Source organism: Dipodomys merriami, unplaced genomic scaffold (genome assembly GCF_024711535.1).
Source record: "Dipodomys merriami isolate MVZ:Mamm:240054 unplaced genomic scaffold, mDipMer1.0.p SCAF_30, whole genome shotgun sequence".
Classification (NCBI taxonomy): Eukaryota; Metazoa; Chordata; class Mammalia; order Rodentia; family Heteromyidae; genus Dipodomys; species Dipodomys merriami.
In genome coordinates this window covers 3,281,512-3,298,373 of record NW_027204493.1, presented here as the reverse complement: position 1 = coordinate 3,298,373, position 16,862 = coordinate 3,281,512, and positions in this window count along the sequence as shown.

The following is a 16,862-nucleotide window of genomic DNA, read 5'->3' as shown; positions in this document are numbered from 1 at the left end:
ACTCTGAACTCTCCTACCACTTTCCTGTTAATATCCACAGCAGAGGTGAATGTCTATAATTCAGGCCACATACCTGAGGAAGCACTTCAAGACACATTAAAGAATGCGCTTGATGCTACACAGATACAAATTGCAACCTCAGATCACTTACAATATGACCTGGCACTAACTCCTCTAGTTTCCCTCATCTGTTGTACAAAAATATAAGATGACCAATCTCATAGTAAGTGTACATATACTAAAAAAGGCAAGGAGCATCCGTTGCTTAGTTTAGTATTACCTACCAAATAGTACAAACTTAAGAATTAACTAGTATCCTCTTTCTCACACTTTATCTTATTTGCTGCTATCCCCTACACACACCAATAGAAGCAAAAGTTCAATAGAAGCTGAAAAAATATTATAGTAGAATTGATGGGAACTTGCTACAAAAGTTTCAGGAAATGGGGGAGTGCTAAAGAAATATGCAATAAAATAAGGCAGCTGATCAAACAGTTAAGCTCTTAACAGATTTCACCTTTGCATGTCCCACTACCACCTCAGAAATGGCATTCATGAAATGTTTTTATGACTTCAGTAACCAAAATAGCTGCATTTAGCTCTGGCACATATCAATAATTAATTGGTCCCAGCGATTCTAGAGGTAATTGCATGAATGAGTTGCCACTTTGAGTATGTTATCTGACTATTTTCCAGCTTGGTGACACTTCCAACACTGAGTTGACTGTTGGTTGTGACTGTTTTCTTGTTAATCCAAATGATTTCTAGATTTCTGTGAAGGTATTTAAAAATTCTCCATCACACATAAATTTACAGCTAGGAAATGGACAGCAGAATGACACTTGAATACTAGTTTTGCTCAATTTTCTTCCTTTACTTCTATTTCACTTCTCTGATGGGCTTGGGGCAGAAATATATCTGTTGCCAGTCACTCCCACTTCGAAGAATCACCTTTGGTGTACATTGAAAAGAATAAGAAACCTTGTTTACATGGACTGATTTTAGCTCTGCACTACTATTCAAAGACTTCTTGAAAACAACATAAAGTAATAGCTTTTGTGCCAGGCCACCGGAAGCCTTGACATCCGATGAGCCTGTGGATGCCTTAGCAACTGCTGCTTTGTAGTCATGGCAACAGCCTTGTGCTCCATAGGTGAAACCAATGAGCTGTGAGCATCACTCCATTCTGGCTAAGCTTCTCTGACCTGATCAGGGAGCAACAAGATCTCTCTGTTCTTCCAAGTGCACGTGCCCCTCTTCAGGGAGGAGGAAGTGTGCATAATGTACCTGATTTAAATGTCATACTTAGATTATTCAAACAAGTGAATCTTCATTCTATGTTGAGGGCTTAAATGGTGTGATTTGCTCAAAGCAGATCGTTGATTTCTGTTAGCAATGTGCACGGCTACAAAAGCAGAGTATATAGCCTGTATACTGAGAATGTAGTGGTAACTAAATACTTGAGAGGAGTACAATATATCACTTTGTCTTCAGGGACATGGATGAGAAAACCCCAAGAGACCTAAAGAATAAATTTCATGTATTTCTTTTTAATACTTTTCCTCTCATACAAAGGCATAAGAAAGAACAGTATCATCTTTCAAGTCGTCATGTTTCTTCAAGGTTGCAGAAGTAAAAATAAAAAACAAAAAACAGATTTGTAATTCAATCTAACCTTGCCTGCAATGCCTTTCAGAAGACCTATAATTCCCCTGAATATATCCTTTCTAAAACTAGCCTAATATACTGTAGCCTTCAAACTGCTAGTTCAACTTTCTCAAGCTTAATAGCATAAGGAAGAGAGCTAAGACTAAGCACTCCAATCATTAAAAAGATACAAGCATTTTACCTTCATTTAGGTCCACCAGCTGTCCATAAATACATAATATATGATTTTTTTGGGGGGGTGTCCAGTCATGGGGCCTGAACTCTGGGTCTGGGCACTGTCCCTCAGCTCTTCACCTCAAGGCTAGTGCTCTAACACATGAGCCACAGCGCCACTTCTGGCTTTTTTCTTTTTGCTTATGTGGTGCTGAGGAATCGAACCCAGGACCTCATGCATGCAAGGCAAGCGCTCTACCACTGAGCCACCTTCCCAGCCCCATAATATATGATTTTCAAGTCCATATATAAATGTGTAATAAAACCATATGGGTTTCTCAATTTTATATTATTTATAGTTATTTTACTTAAATTATTACATACTTCACAGCACATATATATTGCAATTATTAACACATGATCATTATACAAATTAGTGGGTTCCACTACAGCATTTTTACATGAATTCATTGATCATATCATGCATTAGTCACATCCATCTGCCCATCTCTCATCCTGTCCCATCACCTCTTTACCTCTATGACAACCTTTCCAGTTCCTAATTGTCCCTCTTCTACTTTCTACTCACTTTTTGTTAATTGTCACATTCTGAGAGAAAATGTGTCTTTCGTGTCTCGTGTATCTCAGTTAACATGATAATTTTCGGCTTTATCTGTTTTTCTGAAAATAGATGGATTTTAGTCTTTATGATTTAGTAATACTCTCTTTTTCCCATATCATTCATTTATTTTGATCAGTTCACCTGTTAATAGAAATCTAGGCAGATTGCATTACCCCTCTGTTATGAATAATGTTGCAATAAACAGTGGCATACAGGATGACTCTTGTATACTCAATCCATTTCCCTTCAGACTATGTATCAATATCTGCATCCTATATGGTAGTTCTATTTTTAGTATTTAAAAAAAAACTCTGTAACATTTTCTATAGTGGCTATACTAATTAGCATTCCCATCCAATCCATAAGGGTTAACTTTTTTCTCCACAATAATAATAGCATTTTTAAAAAATGTGCTTCTTAGTATACATTTTTATTACCTTTAGTTGTACAAAGGGGTTTCAACTCAACTCGTTTTCTGAGTACAATGCATCTTGATCAATGAGTACTCTTATTTTTATAATAATAGCCACATTGACTGAAATAGAATCTTAGTATAATTTTCATTTGCATTTCACTAATGACTAAAGATAGCGAGCATTTTTCATACATGTGTTAATAATTTCTATTTTTCAGAACAATTTATTCTGATCATTTCGTCACTTATCAGGTAGATTCCATATTTCTGGTTAAGTATTTTTTGTATTTATCTCTGTTAGATAAATAACTGGCCAAGATTTTCTCCCATTCTGTAGATTGTCTGTTTACCCCATCTATCAATTCCATTGTGGTGAATAAATCTTTTAATCTGATTCAATCCCATGGTCACATCTTAACTTGTTTCCTAAAACACTGGCCTTATTTATATTGCATTTATTCCTTTTAAGTCTATCCTAAATCCATTTTGTGATACTGGTTTTTCAATTTAGACAAATATGAGATAAGATCTCCCCAAAGAACAGTAAACTTTATAAAAAAGACAGTTCTAATTCAATAAATTTCTAATGCTTTTAACATGTCTCCACTCATAGGGGTTCTCTTTTATTCATGTATACAACTATATACATGTTTATTAGCTAAATGTCATTCATGATTTGAGGATGAAGATAAATGAGAAATGACACTTGCTGTCCAGACAGTTGTGAGCCAGACTTGAGAAAAATATTTTTGGTGCAAAATAGTCACTTGAAAGAACTAATGTAAAGTTACCAACAGTCCTGACTTAATGGAGAATGAGATGTTTTCTTCTCCTTGTTTTTAGTATGTCCATGTGTTTGATTATTTCGTTTTGCTAATTATAGAATGCAAAGGTTTTGTTTTGTTTTTAAGGAGAGTTGTTATGCTTCAGTGCAAATATACAATTTCACACAATTATTTTACCATAATGAATGTGCCATTATTGAGAATCCTTCATCAGCAGTTTATAAAACACCAGCATTGATATCTTTACTGGGAATGGAAAGTCTTCTATTCCCCCTTAATAGCAGGAGCACAGTTCTTTTCCTCAGGCTATCTTCATTTCCACAGTTATACCAGACAAAGGAGGTGTTATTGGCTAAAATGTTGGAACTGTCAGGAAATGGGCAATACAGAGAAAATTTTAAATGAAACTCAGATTTTGGTGAACTCAACTTAAAAGAAATTACTAAAGAAATGACTTCACCTCTAAATTTGGGGCCTCTCTTGAGAAAAACATAAGCCAAATAGATAATACTGAATTTATTATTTGGAAGTTTTATCTTTACCAATGAAACATTTAGGATTGTCAGAGTATCCTCATTCTCAATAGGCCAGTTATTTGTAAATAACTGTTCAGCAGAAAAAATGTTAAAGGATTAATTGTGGTATAAAAATCAGAATATGCCTGGAATATATATTAGCATCCTGTAGTTCAACCCTATGTTTGAAAATTTATATTTTTATTATCTTTAAGTAGCTGTACAACGGAGTTATACTGCAAAAAATCAGTTTATAAGTATTACACATCTTAAGTGATATTACCCCTTTCATCATTCTCCCCCATCACTCCCAAACCCTTCCCTCCATTTTCTTAGTTCCATAGTGAATATTTCTTAGTTCCACTGAATATTATTATTGTATCCCCCCTTCTCATGTTCATAAATGGGAAAATTAAGGTTGGTAAGGTTCTTCCTAGCTTAGAATTTCTGATTTGACTATTGACAACCTCATCAAAATGGTTAACTAGCTTGACATCTGTGTTAGCTTGTAGTAGTCTGTTTCCAGAAAGATATATTTGATTCATTTGCATTAATTATTTGCCTACTGTGTTTTTATTCTTTGGTTCATTCAGCTTTACCTACTTTAAATTAAAGGGTCATTAACGTTTATGGAGACCTATTTTAAAGGAGACTGAAGAAAGAAATGGGGTATACTGTTGGGGACTGGATGAACATGAGAAAGAAATGAGAAACAATAAAAGACTCATAAAATATTTGGAGATTTCTGAGTCATTGAGTTTGTCTGAGTTTATGATTCCCATTGTTTCTGTTACCTGGCACATAGTTTTGCATACCTTTATTTTTTCAATTAATTTCCTTGATCTTTTATTTTCAATTCCTTTTTAGTGGTAGGCAAGCTAAAAAGTCATTTTACCTTTAATGTCTGAGTATAAATACATATTTGAAGTTCTGTGTGACTAATTTGAGGAAGTGTTTATGAGAATACCCATACACCAGACACACCCCCCATATACACATGCATACACACACACACACACACACACACACACACACACACACACACACACACACACTTGGTGTCTTGGAGAGCAACAAGTCTTATTGTAATCTGGAAGCAAATTTAGGGCTGGAGCAATTATCTTCAGCAGTATTCCCGCATCTCCTTTCTGTCCGTGTCTTCCTCCAGCCCCATACACCGGGACACAGCTCCTCACTATGTCATTACCAAGCACATAGAGCAATTTTTTCACTATTGCATCCCGTGTCCTGATGTTGCCCCTCTCTTCCCTTCTTTGAAAACTTACTTGTTCTGAAAAATGTGCCTTGAGATCTAATTTCAAAGATTAGCTACAATCTTATTTGTCTAAGGACACTAATGGAGGATAATGCTTTAATGTGTGTTTTAAAAAGACCCTTCAATGCTTTTACCTAAAAGATCTGGGGACTTCTATTCTCTAGTAGGCCAGCTAGAGAAATATTAAGGAATTATACTTTACTATGCCCCTTAATTCATTCTGTAGATGGGTACTGACTATTCAATATGAGCCCGCACTTTGTTATCCATATTTACATCTAGGTTTTCAAGTGGAAAGCCTTAAAATAACTCATTCATCAGGGCCTGTTATGTCTAAATGAGTTTACTTGGACTGCCTTAACTAAATACTATAAACTAGTGGCTTAAGCAGCCAACAATTATTTGCTCATCATCTATCAGGCTAGAAGCCTTAGGCAACAACAGAATTCTTCCTTCTGAAGAGACTTGAAAATTGTCTCCTTGATTTTGCCAATAGGTTAATGGCTCAGGGAAAGGGTGAACCATGAATGCTTGTGTTCTGATTTTCTCTTCTCAGAAGGACACCAGTCAGATTGCATTAGGACTTACCCATCTGGACTCATTCTACCTCAATTGCCTCATTAAAGGTCCTAGCTCCACATATACTCAGATTGGGAAATGTTGATTAGTATTCCATATAATTCAGCCCATATAATTCACACCACACTAAGCAATTTGCATGTTAGTATCAGTCACATTAAAAAAAAAAGAACTAGAGAAGTTCATTGTATGATTCCAATTCTTTTGCAGAAATAGGGAGAGTAAGGGAAGTTAGGTAGTTTTTCCAGGGACACATTATGAGTAGGAAGTGAGTCTGGGAATTAAACGGATGAATACAGCTCCAAAGCCCAGATTTGTCTGCTGCTATACCATTCTGACTCCAGCTAAGTTTCAGAGCCAATCAGCTGTGCTTCAATGTACATAGATCATTTTTCCTGGAAGTTTTACGCCATGGAACAACAAAAAGCTTAATTGATATGTGGGCAAAAATTCTCTTGGGGAGAATCTGTGCAAGAAACAGAAAAACATGTTATTTTCCACTAGCTAGTTTCTTTAACCTAACAAATATTTAAAAGGATTTTCATTTTTTTCTTCAGTAGCAAGAAAATTTCAGAATTGTGTTTTTTGAGAAAAAGGTCATTCCAGGTTGGCTTTGAACTTGAAATCCTCTCACGTCAACCTTCCATTCTGAGTATGCTTTGATGTAAAAAAAAAAAAAAAAAGGCTATAGCAGTTGGGAGGTGTTGGGAGTGAGGATGCAGAGACCAAGTGTGCATGTTGTGGCCAAATGACAGTGAGTAGACATCTGGATTATCTAGATTAGAGAGGTGGAATGGCAAAAGCTGGTGTACAATCTTGACTTTTTAAAATAAAACAACAAAGATTTGAAAATCTTTTTTCTCTCGTACTTTAGAAAGAGTCTTCATTATGATGTGAAAAATAAATTTCATTGTGGCTTATAGGGCTTAAGAGATGAAGAAGGTAAAGTCGTCAACAGAGGTTATTAAATTAAAAGGCTGACAATGAAATATAGGACACAATAAAAGCCCGCTTGGAGGATGGCAATTCAAAAGGAAAGGAACAGAGAAAAGCTAAAACTACCAAGAACTATATATTTGGAGTCTGAATAGAAAAAGTACTGGAAAATGATGGCATCAACAAGTAGTCTTGAAGGTATAATAGTGATCTGGGTATCTTACAGAAATGAGGAAAGTAGGTATAAGAGTCGTGAAATCAATTTCTTTTGTCAACCAGATTCATCTTAGAATCCTTAGGCTTTAAGAACTGGAAGTATGAATGTAGATAGTCTGTATATAAAAGTGAAATTCAACAAATTATCAGAACTACCAATAGAGCCAGGCACCAGTGGCTCACGCCTGTAAACCTAGCTACTCAGGAGGCTGAGATCTGAGGATCCAGGTTCAAAGCCAGCCCGGGGAAGGAAAGTCTTTGAAACTCTTATTTCCAATAAAACACCAGAAAACCGCAAGTGGCCCTGTAGCTCAAGTGGTAGAGCACTAGCCTTGAGCTGAAGAGCTGAGGGACAGCGCTCAGGCCCAGAGTTCAAGCCCCATGACCAACAACAACAAAAAGAACTACCAATAGAGATTTATTTAAGTAAATACAAGATTTAATCCATTCTGAAGAAAAGAGGCAGATGGTGACCTGGCAAATGGTTTACTATTGACATTTACATTATATGTTTCTATGCCTTAAAACAACTTCTAAGTGCCAGAATCTGAAAATCTTTGCTTTTGAGATTTATTTTGTCCACCAGAGCCTTATCCTACATGTGAGGCAAGCCAGAAGAAATAGAGAACAATCACCTTTCAGAGAAGGCCTTAGAAATGTCAGAGAGATGTAAGATGAATATACTTTTGCGAGAATTTATTCTGTGGTATGGATTTTTTGCTCTCTCTCAGAGTACTCTAATAAAATTCAGCTATACTTTTCCAGAGCAATAGTTTATTTGATGGCTTACATTTTGTGGCTTCCTATATCACCTTCCATTGGTGTAATAGCCTATTCATTCTTCCCGGTAATACCTCCAAAACAAACCTCTTGCATTTGGACGTTCTTTTGATGGTCTGTTGTTGGAGAACTTCAGAACAGTGTAAATGGCCTAATATGTCATTCTCAACCACATTTTTCCCAACTGCAGAAGGGAGTTCCAATGGATCTAGGTGGGCCAGAAATTCAGAATAGGTGGTAGTGAAGTGCATAACAAGACATCCCAACATAGAACCAGGGTCCTTTGATAAAAGGAAGCAAGAGTGTGCTCTGGATTCCCAAGGCAAAATTAAAATTAGAATCTAGGTATGGTAATAAATAATAGCCATGAATGGAATCCAATTAGGTAAATTAGGTTGGGGTCTTACTTCCATTTCATGGAGTTCATTTTTTTTTTTTTGGTCAGCTGTGTGCCTAAACTCTGGACCTGGGCACTGTCCCTCAGCTCTTCAGCTTAAGGCTAGTGCTCTACCACTTAAGCCACAGCACCACTTCTGGCTTTTTCTGCTTATGCAGTGCTGAGGAATTGAACCCAGGGTCTCATACATGCAAGGCAAGCACTCTACCACTGAGCCACCTTCCCAGACCTAAGTTCATTTTGATAAGCATCATTTTATATGATCCTATGCACATAGCTTTTGAGCCCTTCTGATCCTCTCCTATCTTCCTTTGTTTATTCTCACTATATAAATGTTTATACTGCTATTTAATTAATCATGTCCTAGTGTAATTATTTGTCCCTTACTATCCATTGGGTTTACTTGTAGATTTATAGACATATTCTAATTATTACCAATGAGGGAAAACATCCAGCCTATGTTTTTCTGGGTCTGGCTTACTTCACTTAAAGAGAGAATGGCCAATAGACACATGAAAAAATGTTTGACATCTCTGGCCATAAAAGAAATGCAAATCAAAACAGCATTGAAATTTCCCTTACGCTACTTATAATGGCCATTATCAAGAAATCTAATAATAACAGATGCTGGTAGGGAAGTGGCCAAAAGGGAATGCTACTATACTGTTGGTAGTTCAACCACTCTGGAAGGAAATATGGAGGTTCTTCAAAAAGACTAAACATAGAACTCCCCTATGATCCAGCTATCCCACTCCTGGCCATTTATCCAAATGATCACAAACTAGGCCACACTAAAGCCACCAGCACAACCATGTACATTGCAGTATTGTTTATCATAGCTAAGATATGGAATCAACCCAGACACCCCTCAATGGATGAATGGATCAAGAAAATATGATGCATATACATAATGGAATTCTATGCTTTCATCAGAGAGAATAATGTTGCCCCATTCGTAAGGAAGTGGAAAGATTTGGAAAAAAAAATAATTTGCTTTTTGTCCTACTAGATTTCTGTGCTCTTTCAGGTAATATTGCACTGATTGACAAGAACAAGTCACCGCTCACTGAATCAGTAACTTGGCAGTTACTCCACCTGGTACTCTACTGTTGTTCTGGACCACCTCCAGAACAGCCTACTGGTCATCAATCCAAACCAAGAAATACTGCTCACCACTTGACCAAGAAGCTTGTTTCTCCCAGTTGAACTTAACAGCAAGGGACCTAACCAGCAGATACAGTCTCCATTGTCTTTCACCTCAGAAGATTTGAAGGTTTAGTGAAGGTTTTTTGTCTTCTCTTTTGGTTTGGTTTTGTTTTCTCTTCAAGCTGAGAGACTGTATGTCTGTTAGTTTACTTCAGATGCTACTTGGACAGTTTCCTGCTGGAACCACTTGAAATAAAACATTTAGGAGTGCAAGAAATAAAGATGTTGCTGTTGCTATGTCTGATACTGACACTATTGCCAGCATATCTCTGTGGCAAGAACCAAGTTATTAGGTAATCTGGATTCATGGCACTTTCCTGGTATACCCAACATTACAGGGAAACAATGACTACAAAAGCAATAGACAAATATAATCTTATCAAGCGGAGCTGCTTACTTTTCAAATGTCAAAACTTTGCCTCCTCATATTTCACTCTCAAAATGTACTGAATGTAAGTCCCTTGGGAACGGACACTAATTTGATTCTGGAGCATTGGAAGCCTGTTGCACTTTGAGTAATTTCCTATTGATTGTGGTAACTGTCCACACTAGTATTTTTTTTAATCTTAGGAAATAGAAAGTGAACAAAATCTGAAGTATAGATTGGTTCATTTAGAAAACTTGCAGACAACTATATGCCATTGAGTGATAACATTTTAATCAAGTCTTGAGGTTACATTGATCAGCTGAAAGATTTTATGAAAACATGCACTAGAGAGCTGTGTGTCTAACCAATTTAGACAGATTCTGGAGTCATCTTTCTGTCTAAAACATTTAGAGGTATATCTTAACTTCAAAAGAGTAAGCTTGGGGGCTGGGAAGGTGGCTCAGTGGTAGAGCGCATGCCTTGCATGCCAGAGGCCCTGGGTTCGATTCCTCAGCACCACATAAGCAAAAAGAAAAAAGCCGGAAGTGGTGCTGTGGCTCAAGTGGTAGAGCGCTAGCCTTGAACTGAAGAGCTGAGGGACAGCGCCCAGGCCCAGAGTTCAGGCCCCATGACCGGACCCAAAAAAACAAACAAACAAAAGAATAAGTTGGAAAAACTTGATATCAGATATCATTTGATGCTGTACATTTTTCACCTAGGTTCACTTCTAGTGTTGAAGGTGATACTAAAAAGTAATTCAGCCAAGAATTGGTCTACAGAAAGTTCATATTAGAGAAATGTGCCTGTTAATACTGCCTCAGTACAATATACAGGTTAGCTTATGGTCCTTATCATGCCAATTTAGCTACACAGCATCTGGTAAACTTTTGTTTTACAGAAGGAGTAATTACTGGCACCTTTTCTATGTTTCACTCACTATCAGGCTATCATAACAATTGAATATCATATCACTATAAGGCTATCATAACACTATAATGTAAAGGAAACTTGGTATGTCAAAAAATGAACTCTACAACTTTGGCAGGGGGTAGGGAAAGAGATGGGAAGGGATGGGAAGGGAAAACAAAGGAGGAGGCAACAATGCTTGATAAGAAATGTACTTATTACCTTGCCCACGTAATTGTAACCCCTCTGTATGATATTTTCACAATTTTTTTTAAAAAGGTCAAATAAACATACATACAGTTTCACTGGTAGCAACAATCTAAAAAAATAAAAATAAAATAAAGGAAACTTGGTGGACAGGCCAGAGACAGCAAGGAAGACATCACAAGTAACTTTTTAAATAATTATTATTTTAAGTAGTTTTTACAAGAGTTGCCATTTAACAAAGCAGTTTATGAATACAATGCGTTTTGATCATTGTCAACCTCCTTCCCACCCCTTCCCTTACTTTTCATAATTTTGTGGTATTATACAGTGAGTTATTAACAGCATTTTCCCTCCTCCTTCTTCTTCTATGTGTTCAAATCTTTAATATCCTTGTTGTAGTGTGTGTGTGTGTGTGTGTGTGTGTGTGTGTGTGTGTGTGTGTGAGAAAGCAGAAAAAGGTCACTCAGTGCTAAGGGAAACCATCCAAGACCAGGTTCTTATTTTTGTTTTTTGTTTTTTGTTTTTGGTCCAGTCGTGGGGCCTTAACTCTGGGTCTGGGTGCTGTCCCTCAGCTCTTCAGCTCAAGGCTAGCGCTCTACCACTTGAGCCACAGCGCCACTTCCGGCTTTTTTCTTTTTGCTTATGTGGTGCTGAGGAGTCGAACTCAGGGCCTCAGTTATGCAAGGTAAGCGCTCTACCACTGAGCCACCTTCCCAGCCCAAGGTTCTTATTTTTTAAGGATAAGTAAAGTATATTTGTATTTTCAGAGAAAACTCTTAATAACATTCAAATCAGTATTCAAATTAAGTAAAATAAGTAAGCTATTAGTTTCAAGGTATTTATAACTGTATGAATGTCTGCATAGGTGATATACAAGTAACATATGTGTGTATTTTTGGTTTTGCAATGCTGGGGATTGAACCGAAGTCCTAAAGCCAAGCACTCTATCACTGAGCTACATCAAACATCATATTCATTTTTTTAATATGATGGAAAATGTACATAAATGTTAAAAGGTAACAAACCACTTTGGGCTTATGGCTAAGCCAAGACTGGACAGAAGAATTATATAGCTACATTTTTATGGATTCTTACATCTGAAAGGTTCACAGAAGAAATTGTCATATCATCATCAATTTTTTAATATGATGTATTTTTAAGGTTACTTGCTATGTGCCAGAAACTGGGAGTTAATAGTCACTATCACATTTAATACTTAATACTTAACATAAGCATGGTGACCCCCATTTTACAAAGATTAGAAATTAAGTTTATGATTAGGTAAATAACATGTCTAAAATCACCCAAATAATAATGACTGGAACCAGGTATTTGATTAAAATAGTTTCTGCTTTTTAACATGAACTGTTATGGAAGGTTAGCCCAAGTGAGTTTGTTTTCACCTGTGAGGTTACTGTTTTGATGTGTGTGTGTGTGGGGGGGTGTCAATAAAGAATCCTTCCTTGGGCATTGATATAAAGGAAGTTAGAGTCCAAGAAACTGTTCCTGCAGAGAAAGGGTCATAGAAAAAAATCCCACTCATAGAGTGATACATTGTTTTGACCATATACCAGGTAATCAAGAAATGCTTATTGAATGCATACATAGCCTAATTTTCCAGGCTATGTGTGCATAATTAATGTCCTATACCAGCATCACATTAGACTACCAAAGAATAGAATAGGTCAAGTCTATTATCAGTTGACTGTAGTCAAAAATCTTTTTTTAATAGGAAGAAACGTAGAAATGGGAGGCGTCTGTGACAAAGATGAGAAGGAGAAAGATAAGAAGGAGAGGTGGAAGAAAAATCCCTTCCCTATGCAGTTATAAGTAAGATTTAAAGCTTATTTGAAATATGGAAAGTCAGCCAACTAAGTTGATGACTAAGCTAAAAAAGAAATCATTTCTTAGTGAACAGAGACAGTTGCAAATATATGTAAATATGTTGGATTAGAATGAATGAAAAGAGTTTGCAATATTGCTCAGAAGTTTTGACTAATAGAGTTTAATTTTGTGTTGAATCTTTAATGAAATTTGGCTAAAAATACAACTGCTAGTTTCATCAGCTCTTAATGATAGCTGAATCTGTTATCCTCTTACAAGGAAAGATGAAAGGAAAAACAGGAAATAGAAAAATACAAATGGATGATAAGTGATCTGAAAATTCATGGGTATGAGGAGAGACAGGGACGGTGGCCAAAGATGTCATGTGTACTCTGTTTATGCAGGTCACTGAGCCTTTCTGTTTATTCTTAATCCACATTTAACTTGAAAACATAATGATCTAAGATTCAGAATACTGAAAGGTCATGATATATTTGTAGAAAAAGATGGTAACTGGTCTGGCCAGTTTACAGTTGTTCATTCTTATGAAATGGGGTTCTTGGTCGTAGTCCTCACATATAGTTTGTAGGCCTCAAAAAATTTGAAGAGAACATTGAAAGAGATGAGTCTAGCCATTATATAATGAACTGTGAAAAGCTGAGTTTATGTACAGCCTCTGTTTTCTCAAAGGTGTGCATAATAGCACACCTTTTATGGGTTTGAGTGCCAAGAAGAATGACTAGCATAGAACAGATAGATATTCCTTATAGATTAAACCAAAGTTTAAATGATCCTATTTCATACAAAGCATCAAAGTTTAGGTTTTGTTTCTAAGCTGGATTGTTTTTAATATTTTACATTATGGATTTGAAATTTCTCTGTGTTAGAGAAAATCAACTTAAAAGAGGAATAATTTACTCTGACTCATTGTTTCAACATGTTAAATCCATGGATGCTTGGCTACTTTGCTTCTGGGTTTGCTTTTGGCAGAATATCATGGAGGAGAATGCAATGCTGACAGAGCTGCTCAGCTCATGGTAGCAAGGATATAGAGTAAGAGAAGAATTCAGAGATAAGGTATATGTTTTAAAGGCATGTATGTTTTTTCCATACTTAAAGGCAGATTTTAAATTTTCTCCAAGTCATACAATAGCAATTATTTTGGATAATGTTTAAAAAATTAAAGCTTAGTGCTTACTTTGAAATTAATAAAGCAAAAGAAAATGTTGAGACAACTATTTGTGTCAGGACACAGTGGTCCTAACACAATGCCTACAATGAAGGGATTAGACTGATGCCATAAAAATAAAAAATGTTCAAGGCTCACTAGCGGAACAGACAAGCAATTGCAAACGTGCTAAGTGCTGCTAGGGAGATGCACAGCAGGGGATAAGCCAATATAATTTGGGGTCAAAATTGAATTGGAGGTGGGAAATGTAATTGAGAGAAGTTTTTAGGGGAGTGTTGTTTACATTTATTCCAATAACAAAGTGGCTCTATGAGACTTGGAGTTCCCTAGACAGTGAGGTTGGTGAACCAAGTGGGAGAGCCAGATTCAGGGTTGGAAATGAATGACTTTTAATTCGGGCATTTTAAGTGTTCAGTTTACTATTAATCATTATTTCTTTGTTATAGACCTCTGTTCATTAATCTTGGTTTAACTTTTGAATAACAACTTCCCCGAAGTATATACTCTAAATTGCGGGGTAGAGAAGGATTCTTACATGTGCCATAAATAAAGCTCTAAATCTTTGTAAAAGAAATTAAATTTTAGAACATTTAGAGTAGCTCTTTTAGGGTATAATTGAGTGGGTCTCATGCTCTCTATGAAATAATGAACCCTTGGATGTTTCTTCGATGTCACTATGAAGCTCGCATGTATTCAGTGAAATTGTTTTCCTTAACCAACATTCATTGAATTCATGCATGGTGGGTTTTGTTTGCCTCGTGGCAATTCCTTGAGTGCAAAGGAAACCATTTTTTTTAATTTGGTGATTAATTTAGCTTCTAATTTGTGTGTGTATGTGTGTGTGTGAGAGAGAGAGATAACCATTCTTTGAAATGTTTTTGTTTACTGTCAGAAGATAAACCTAACCTCCAATTCCATCTGAATTTCTACTGCATAGAGAGTTTACAGGTGAGTTTCTGGGCCCTGAAACAGTACTAGGTTCTTTCTATGACATTTGGTCTTTCTGTAATCTTTTCACGTGTATAATAGCTACAGGGGATGACAAGGCTTCTTTGTAGGCATTAGTATTTTTAGATGTAGCTTTATTTGTGTTGCTTTTTGTTTTCCTACTTGTTGAACAGGTAGACTCCTTTTACTATGCTTGTCCTTGGCCTGTTGTGTGTAATTCTTGTGCTCTCCTCACTGCTTTTTTTAATTTCCTTTTCAATAAGCTTTCTGGGAAACTCTTGAAAGGTATCCAGGGTCACTATAGTTCAGCTGGAGGGCTCACATCTCAATGTTCTTTGATTTTTCCTCTGAAATTTTAACACAATTAACCTTTATCCAAACATGTAGTTATTAATTTTTAAAAATATTTTCTGTTGAGAAATATTGAAGGAAAATTGTTATAAGTAAATTTTCATTCTTTACACTTGACTATTCTCAAACACAAGTTTATAAATTATATTATATATTATAAATTATCTTACAAGTTTATAAATTAGGTCTCTAGACTTCTATTAAGTGACAATATTCTCTTCTTCTTAGGGTAAAATATTTCCAATATTCGTGAAAAACCACTATATATTTATATTATGTATTATATATATATATATAATTGAGTCCTTCATTAATTCAAAACACTCTTCCCACAAAAGATTAAGTATATAATCTTACAACAACATTAATCTGAGGCAAGAATAATTTCAGGAATCACCAGACATCAAAAATAAATAATAAGGTAATTTAGTTTCATGAATTTGGCTTTTTATTCATCTAAAATATTCACTGAATAATTAAGAGTTGACATGGTCATTCAATATATAACATTTAAAAAATACTATAATTGCTTGTAAATTGCTACTGACCTAAGCTGGAAAGTAGGAAGAGCAAAAGACAGCAGACTATGGATAAGATAGAGTTAGAAAAACGGAGCAGAGATAAGCATGCACCGAGAAGGAAAAGGAAGTAGAAAAGATGGCCAGGAGGGAGGTGACTGCGAACTTCCTTGATGGTACTTCCACCATACCCTGCTCTTGCCTTAAACTGTGGCTTTAGAAAATGTTTGACCTTTGCTTTCTATCACTTGAAATAAGCAGATTAGTCAGTATGCCCAGTTGTCTGGTTTCTTCTTAGCCTTCCTCTGTTTTTAATGATCAAGCTATTAAGTATGGGAATTTATTCCCTATATCAAAAAAATGAATCGTATAATACTAACTCCTGGATTTTCATTTTTGACCAGCCCATTGGATATATCAAGTTCAAGACAGCTATACATTTGGCAAGTAATTCATTGCCAAAATAGAGAGGGGACCCCAAAAATTACATTCCCTAAGAATTAATAAATAAACAAATGATTAATAACTAAGCAAATGGGTAGACAGTCCTTGAGAGACGAAATGCAACTATTCAGTAAGTAGATAAAGAAATGCACAGGGCTGGGAAGGTGGCTCAGTGGTAGAGTGCTTGCCTTGTATGCATGAGGCCCTGGGTTCTATTCCTCAGCACCACATAAGCAAAAAGAAAAAAGCCAGAAGTGGCGCTGTGGCTCAAGTGGTAGAGTGCTAGCCTTGAGCTGAAGAGCTGAGGGACAGTGCTCAGGCCCAGAGTTCAGGCCCCACGAATGGATCCCCCCCCCAAAAAAAGAAAAAAGAAATGCACAACACCCTTGGTCATGAAGGAAATGCAAATTGAAACAGCATTGAGATTCATTTCATTCCAGTCAGAACATCCATCATCAAGAACACAAACACGTGTGATGAGGACACAGGGAAAGAGAAAGCCTTGTACACTATGGTTGGGAATGTAAACCCACCATGGAAATCAATATGTAGGCTTCTCA